Genomic DNA, 8,653 nt, shown 5'->3' with positions numbered 1-8,653 from the left:
GAACTGAAGAAAAGAGGAAGGATGAAGGAAGGTCGCGCGATTCTATGCTCTAAGTTCAAAACGGTGGCGTTTCTGTAAACCGGCAGGGTCCCGGTTCAATCCGACCAGCCGGTTTTGACCGGTTCACAAACAGTTTTTAGAATTATGGTTTTCTCTTTAAGACTGAATCACAAGGTGTCTGGTTTCTGCTCGGATCGGTCAACCCGATCCAGTATTCAAAATCATGCCTAATCCTAATTTTACATTAATAGAATTCAAATCCTAAACCCAATTTTATAGCAGTTTCATCAATTAAAAATCAAAACATATATTAAAACCAATGTCTTCAATAAACAGAAACATCCAACATATTGTAAGGTGGCCGGCTATAGAGTAGAGTCGTCGTCGTCTTCGCTGAGCAGAGGCGACGGAGAGTCGTCATCGACGTCGCAAATTTGAGGCTTCGTCACGGAGCAAAGGTGGAGGCGGCAGCGAAGCTGTGAGCAAGAAGTAGCGAGCAACACACTGAGAGAAAGAAAGTGAGCGGCAGCAGCGACGGAGGAAGGTGAGGAAGAAGGAGCAACGACGAGAAAGAGCAGTTGCGACAACAACGAGGGATTGGCAGCGTAAACAAGCAGTCGGTGGAGCAAAGACTGAGTCAAGGTGGAGGCGTTGAGAGATGGTGAATAGGATGGAGAAGCACGACACAACGGTGATGGGGAACAGGACACAATCTCGCCGGTGATAATGAGTGTGAAGAGAGGAACAAGTGATGGCATAAAGATTGGGTCACTAGGAGAGTGAGGGAATTAAGGTTCTTTAATTATATATATATATATATATATATATTCAACGACGAGAAAGAGCAATTGCGACAATGGTGGACGAAATTGTGATTCTTAAAGTTGTACTCCTTGTACTTTTATGGAATTTGAAATTGGCACGTGTGGTCACAACTCCGTTCAACTTAACCAGCAAGTGTACTGGGTCATCCAAGTAATACCTTACGTGAGTAAGGGTCGATCCCACAGAGATTGTTGGTATGAAGCAAGCTATGGTCACCTTGTAAATCTCAGTTAGGCAGATTAAAATGGTTTAATGGTTTCGAAAATTAATAATAAAATAGAAAATAAAAAAGGATAGAAATACTCATGTAAATCAAGAGTGGGAGTTTCAGATAAGTGCATGGAGATGCTGTGCTCCTCTTGAATCTCTACTTTCTCATTGCTTTCATCCAATTCTTCTTACTCCTTTCCATGGCAAGCTGAATGTAGGGCATCACCATCATCAATGGCTACTTTCAATCCTCTCGGGAAAATGGTCCTATGCGCTGTCACTGCACGGCTAATCGTCTGGAGGCATCACCCTTGGTTGATAGCTACATCCCATCCTCTCAGTGAAAATGGTCCAAATGCTCTGTCACAGCACGGCTAATCATCTATCGGTTCTCAATCAGGTTGGAATAGAATCCATTGAATCTTTTGCGTCTGCACTAACGCCCAGCCTTCAGGAGTTTGAAGCTCGTCACAGTCATTCAATACTGGAATCCTACTCGGAATACCACAGACAAGGTTAGACTTTCCGGATTCCCAGGATCCTACTCGGAATACCACAGACAAGGTTAGACTTTCCGGATCCTCATGAATGCCGCCATCTATCTAGCTTATGCCACGAAGATTCTGTTGGGGAATCTAAGAGATATGCGCCCGGCCTAAGGTAGAACGGAAGTGGTTGTCAATCACGCGCGTTCATAAGTGAGAATGATGATGAGTGTCACGGATCATCATATTCATCAAAGTGTTGTGCAACGTATATCTTGGAATAAGAATAAAAGAGAATTGAATAAAAAGTAATAGCAATTGTATTGAAACTTGAGGTACAACAGAGGTCCACACCCTTAATCTATGGTGTGCAGAAACTCCACCGTTGAAAATACATAAGTAAAAGGTTCAGGCATGGCCGAATGGCCAGCCCCCTGAGTGATCAAGAGACCGAATAATCAAAGGCTAAACAGTCAAGAGATTAATCTGTCAAAAGATTTCTAATACAATAGTAAATTGTTCTATTTATAATAAACTAGCTCCTAGGGTTTACATGAGTAAGTAATTGATGCATAAATCCACTTCCGGGGCCCACTTGGTGTATGCTTGGGCTGAGCTTGATCTATCCACGAGCTGAGGCTTCTCTTGGAGTTGAACTCCAAGTTATGACGTGTTTTGGGCGTTCAACTCCGGATCATGACGTTTTTCTGGCGTTTAACTCCAGACAGCAGCATGTACTTGGCGTTCAACGCCAAGTTACATCGTCAATTTCCGAATAAAGTATGGACTATTATATATTTCTGGAAAGCTCTGGATGTCTACTTTCTAACGCCGTTGAGAGCGCGCCATTTAAAGTTCTGTAGCTCTAGAAAATCCATTTTGAGTGCAGGGAGGTCAGATTCCAACAGCATCAGTAGTCCTTTTTGTCAGCCTTTTTCAGAGTTTTGCTCAAGTCCCTTAATTTCAGCCAGAAATTATCTGAAATCACAGAAAAACACACAAACTCATAGTAAAGTCCAGAAATGTGAATTTAACATAAAAACTAATGAAAACATCCCTAAAAGTAGCTTAAACTTACTAAAAACTACCTAAAAACAATGCCAAAAAGCGTATAAATTATCCGCTCATCACAACACCAAACTTAAATTATTGCTTGTCCCCAAGCAACTGAAAATCAAATAGGATAAAAAGAAGAGAATATACTATAAATTCCAGAATATCAAGGAATATTAATTATAATTAGATGAGCGGGACTTGTAGCTTTTTGCTTCTGAACAGTTTTGGCATCTCACTATTTCCTTTGAAGCTTAGAATGATTGGCTTCTCTAGGAACTTAGAATTTCGGATAGTGTTATTGACTTTCCTAGTTAAGCATGTTGATTCTTGAACACAGCTACTTATGAGTCTTGGCTGTGGCCCTAAGCACTTTGTTTTCCAGTATTACCACCGGATACATAAATGCCACAGACACATAACTGGGTGAACCTTTTCAGATTGTGACTCAGCTTTGCTAGAGTCCCCAGTTAGTGGTGTCCAGAGCTCTTAAGCACACTCTTTTTTGCTTTGGATCACGACTTTATATTGTCACCACATCAATATAATTAAATTAAGTTCAAGAATAAATTCGAAATTCATGTACTTCTTGTTCTTTTGAATTAAAACATTTTTCATTTAAGAAAGGTGAAGGGTTAATGGATTTTATTCATAGCTTTAAGGCATGGTTACATACTAATGATCATGAAGTAAAGACACAAAACATAGATAAACACAACATTAAAAACCGAAAACAGAAAGAAATAAAGAACAAGGAATGAATCCACCTTTAGTGGCGTCTTCTTCTTGAAGGACCAATGATGTTCTTAAGCTCTTCTATGTCCCTTCCTTGCCTTTGTTGCTCCTCCCTCATTGCTCTTTGGTCTTCTCTTATTTCTTGGAGAATGATGGAGTGCTCATGATGTTCCACCCTTAGTTGTTCAACATTGTGGCTCAAATCTTCTAAGGAAGTGTTGAGTTGTTCCCAATAGTTGTTGGGAGGAAAGTGCATCCCTTGAGGCATCTCAGGGATTTCTTGATGATGAGCTTCCTCATGCATCTCTTGAGAACCGTGAAGGGTCTCTCTTGCTTACTCCATCCTCTTCTTGGTGATGGGCTTATCCTCTTCAATGGAGATGTCTCCTTCTATGATAACTCCAGCTGAGTAACATAGATGGCAAATAAGGTGAGGAAAAGCTAGCCGTGCCATGGGTGAAGGCTTGTCGGCTATTTTGTAGATTTCATTGGAGATGACCTCATGAACTTCTACTTTCTCTCCAATCATGATGCCATGAATCATGATGGCCCGATCCACAGTAACTTCAGATCGGTTGCTAGTAGGAATGATGGAGCGTTGAATGAACTCCAACCATCCTCTAGCTATAGGCTTGAGGTCCAGTCTTCTTAGTTGGACTGGCTTGCCTTTGGAGTCTCTCTTCCATTGAGCTCCTTCCACACAAATGTCCATAAGGACTTGGTCCAACCTTTGATCAAAGTTGACCCTTCTAGTGTAGGGGCGTTTATCTCCTTGCATCATGGGCAAATGGAATGCCAACCTCACATTTTCTGGACTAAAATCCAAGTATTTCCCCCGAACCATTGTGAGATAATTCTTTGGACTTGGGTTCATACTTTGATCATGGTTCCTAGTGATCCATGCATTGGCATAGAACTCTTGAACCATTAAGATTCCGACTTGTTGCATGGGGTTGGTTAGGACTTCCCAACCTCTTCTTCGGATTTCATGTCGGATTTCCGGATACTCATTTTTCTTGAGCTTGAAAGGGACCTCAGGGATCACCTTCTTCTTTGCCACAACATCATAGAAGTGGTCTTGATGGCTCTTGGAGATGAATCTTTCCATCTCCCATGACTCGGAGGTGGAAGCTTTTGTCTTCCCTTTTCCTTTTCTAGAGGATACTCCGGCCTTAGGTGCCATTGATGGTAATGGAAAAACAAAAAGCTTATGCTTTTACCATACCAAACTTAAAATATTGCTCGCCCTCGAGCAAGAGAAGAAAGAAGAGAAGAAGAAGAAGAAGAAGAAGAAGAAGAAGAAGAAGAAGAAGAAGAAGAAGAAGAAGAAGAAGAGAATATGGTAGGTGGAAGAGATGTAGGTTCGGCTTAGGTGAAGAAGAAGGGGTTGTGTTGTGTGAAAATGAAGTAGAATGGAAGGGTATTTATAGGGAGAGGGGGGAGTGTATGTTCGGCCATTTTGGGTGGGAATGGGTGGGAAAATGGTTTTGAATTTTTTGAAGGTAGGTGGGGTTTATGGGGAAGAGTGGATGGATGTGAGTGGTGAAGGGGGTAATTGGGAAGAGGAATTGAGGTGATTGGTGAAGGGTTTTGGGAAAGAGTGTTTATTGGGAAGAGAGATTCAGAGATTGAAGTTGTTGGGAAGTGTGACATGGGGAAGAGTAAAATAGGATTAGGAGGTAAGGTGGGAATATGGTAGGTGGGGATCCTATGGGGTCCACAGATCCTGAAGTGATCCTGTGGGGTCCACAGGTCCTGAGGTGTCAAGGAATTCCATCCCTGCACCAAATAGGCATGTAAAATGCTTTTGCACACCATTCTGGCGTTTAAACGCCCATTGGTGCACATTCTGAGCATTCAACGCCCATGTAAAGCATGTTTCTGACGTTGAACGCAAGTTTCATGCTTGTTACTGGCGTTCAGCGCCAGCTTTTCTTCTTTGGGCACATTCCTGGCGTTCAGTGCCAGAATGTTGCTTGTTTCTGGCGTTCAGCGCCAGAATGATGCTCTGTTCTGGCGTTGAACGCCGGCCAGATGCATCTTACTGGCGTTGAACGCCAGCCTGTGCTTCCTCCAGGGTGTGATTTTTTTCTTCTGCTGTTTTTGACTCTGTTTTTAATTTTTATGATTTTTTTGTGACTCCTCATGATCATGTACCTAATAAAACACAAAATAACAATAAAATAAAAATTAGATAAATAAAATTGGGTTGCCTCCCAACAAGCGCTTCTTTAATGTCAATAGCTTGACAGTGGCTCTCATGGAGCCACAAGGTGATCAGGTCAATGTTGTGTAGTCCCAACACCAAACTTAGAGTTTGGATATGGGGTCTTAACACCAAACTTAGAGTTTGGTTGTGGCCTCACAACACCAAACTTAGAGTTTGACTGTGTGGGCTCTTCTTGACTCTGAACTAAGAGAAGCTCTTCATGCTTACTCTCTTTTGTCACAGAGGGATGACCATGTGCCTTAAACACAAGGTAGTCCCCATTCAATTGAAGGACTAATTCACCTCTGTTGACATCTATCACAGCTCCTGCTGTGGCTAGGAAGGGTCTTCCAAGGATGATGCAATCATCCTCTTCCTTCCTAGTGTCTAAGATTATGAAATCAGCAGGGATGTAAAGGCCTTCAACCTTTACTAGCACGTCCTCTACCAATCCATAAGCTTGTCTCAATGACTTGTCTGCCAATTGTAATGAGAACAAGGCAGGTTGTACCTCAATGATCCCCAGCTTCTCCATTACAGAGAGTGGCATAAGATTTATCCCTGACCCCAGATCACACAGAGCTTTTTCAAAGATCATGGTGCCTATGGTACAAGGTATTAAGAACTTGCCAGGATCTTGTTTCTTTTGAGGTAGAATTTTCTGAATCCAAGTATCCAGTTCATTAATGAGCAAGGGAGATTCAATTTCCCAAGTCTCATTACCAAATAACTTGGCATTCAGCTTCATGATAGCTCCTAAATATTGAGCAACTTGCTCTCCAGTCACATCTTCATCCTCTTCAGAGGAAGAATAGTCTTCAGAGCTCATGAATGGCAGAAGGAGATTTAATGGAATCTCTATGGTCTCTATATGAGCCTCAGATTCCTTTGGATCCTTAATAGGAAACTCCTTCTTGCTTGAGGGACGTCCCAGGAGGTCTTTCTCACTAGGATTTTCGTCCTCCTCCTCCCTTGTGCATTCGGCCACATTGATTATATCAATGGCCTTGCACTCTCCTTTTGGATTTTCTTCTGTATTGCTTGGGAGAATACTGGGAGGAGTTTCAATGACTTTCTTACTCAGCTGGCCCACTTGTGCCTCCAGATTTCTAATGGAGGATCTTGTTTCACTCATGAAACTGAAAGTGGCCTTTGACAGATCAGAGACTACATTGGCTAAATTAGAGGTGTTTTGTTCAGAATTCTCTGTCTGTTGCTGAGAAGATGATGGATATGGCTTGCTATTGCTCAGCCTATTGCGTCCACCATTGTTAAAGCCTTGTTGAGGATTTTGTTGATCCTTCCATGAGAAATTTGGATGATTTCTCCATGATGAGTTATAGGTGTTTCCATAAGGTTCACCCATGTAATTAACCTCTGCCATGGCAGGGTTCTCAGGATCATAAGCTTCTTCAGAAGCTGCCTCTCTAGTACTGTTGGATGCATGTTGCCATCCATTCAGATTTTGAGAGATCATGTTGACCTGTTGAGTCAACACTTTGTTCTGAGCTAATATGGCATTCAGAGCATCAATTTCAAGAACTCCTTTCTTCTGAGGTATCCCATTGTTCACAGAATTCCTCTCAGAAGTGTACATGAATTGGTTGTTTGCAACCATGTCAACGAGTTCTTGAGCCTCTTCAGGCGTTTTCTTCAGGTGAATAGATCCACCTGCAGAATGGTCCAATGACATTTTCGAAAATTCAGAGAGGCCATAATAGAATATATCTAATATGGTCCATTCTGAAAACATGTCAGATGGACATCTTTTGGTCAACTGCTTGTATCTTTCCCAAGCTTCATAGAGGGATTCACCATCTTTTTGTTTGAAGGTTTGAACATCCACTCTCAGCTTGCTCAGCTTTTGAGGAGGAAAGAATTTATCCAAGAAGGCAGTGACCAGCTTATCCCAGGAGTCCAGGCTATCCTTAGGTTGTGAATCCAACCATATTCTAGCTCTGTCTCTTACAACAAAAGGGAAAAGCATGAGTCTGTAGACTTCAGGATCAACTCCATTCATCTTTACAGTCTCACAGATCTGCAAGAACTCAGTTAAAAACTGATAAGGATCTTCAGATGGAAGTCCATAAAACTTGCAGTTTTGTTGCATTAAGGCAATTAGTTGAGGCTTAAGCTCAAAATTATTGGCTCCAATGACAGGAATGGAGATGCTTCTTGCATCAAACTTGGACGTTGGCTTTGTGAAGTCACCAAGCATTCTCCTTGCATTATTATTAATTTCGGCTGCCATCTCCTTCTCTTGTTCGAAAATTTCTGAAAGGTTGTTTCTGGATTGTTGTAATTTAGCTTCTCTTAATTTTCTCTTCAAAGTCTTTTCAGGTTCTAGATCAATTTCAACAAGAGTGCCTTTATCCCTGTTCCTGCTCATATGAAAGAGAAGAAAACAAGAAAAGAAAGAGGAATCATCTATGTCACAGTATAGAGATTCCTTTATGTTAGTAGAAAAAGAAAGGGGAGAAGAGTGAAGAAGGATGGGTTCAGATTTTTAGATGAAGAGAGGTGAAGAGAAGTGTTAGTAATTAAATAATTAAATAGAAGAAGAAAAGAGAAGGGATATTTCGAAAATAATTTTTGAAAAAAGGGTTAGTAATTTTCGAAATTTAGAGATAAAATGTAATTAAAATTAAAATATGAAACATTTAGTTAATTAAAAAGAATTTTTGAAAAGAGAGAGAGATATTTTCGAAAATTGAAGAGGGAAAAGTAGTTAGGTGGTTTTGAAAAAGATATGAGACAAACAAAAAGTTAGTTAGTTGATTGAAAAAGATATTGAAATTAAATTTTAAAAAGATAAGAAGAAAGAAGTTAGATAAGATATTTTGAAATCAAATTTTGAAAAATATAAAATTTTGAAAAGGATAAGATAAAAAGATAAGATAAAAGTTTTAAGAAAAAGATATTTTGAAAAAGATTTAATTTTTAAAATGACTTAACTAACAAGAAACTACAAGATAAGATTCTAGAATTTAAAGATTGAACCTTTCTTAACAAGAAAGTAACAAACTTCAAATTTTTGAACCAATCACATTAATTGTTAGCTAATTTTCGAAAATATGATATAAAGATAAGAAAAAGATTTTGAAAAGATAAGATTTTTAAAATTTGAAATTTTGAC

At 40.2% G+C, this 8,653-nt stretch overlaps 1 non-coding gene across 1 annotated transcript; it reads left to right on the top strand.

Moving 5' to 3' along the window:
- The first annotated feature begins 7,268 nt into the window (after positions 1 to 7,268).
- LOC130937813 (small nucleolar RNA R71) lies at positions 7,269 to 7,372 on the top strand. The gene has a single exon (XR_009069011.1). It is a non-coding gene; the product is annotated as a small nucleolar RNA R71 (small nucleolar RNA).
- The last annotated feature ends 1,281 nt before the right edge of the window (positions 7,373 to 8,653 follow it).

This window comes from Arachis stenosperma, chromosome 6, assembly GCF_014773155.1.
Source record: "Arachis stenosperma cultivar V10309 chromosome 6, arast.V10309.gnm1.PFL2, whole genome shotgun sequence".
Taxonomy (NCBI): domain Eukaryota; kingdom Viridiplantae; phylum Streptophyta; class Magnoliopsida; order Fabales; family Fabaceae; genus Arachis; species Arachis stenosperma.
The sequence above is the reverse complement of the archived record's forward strand: the minus strand, read 5'-3'. Positions and strand labels throughout refer to the sequence as shown.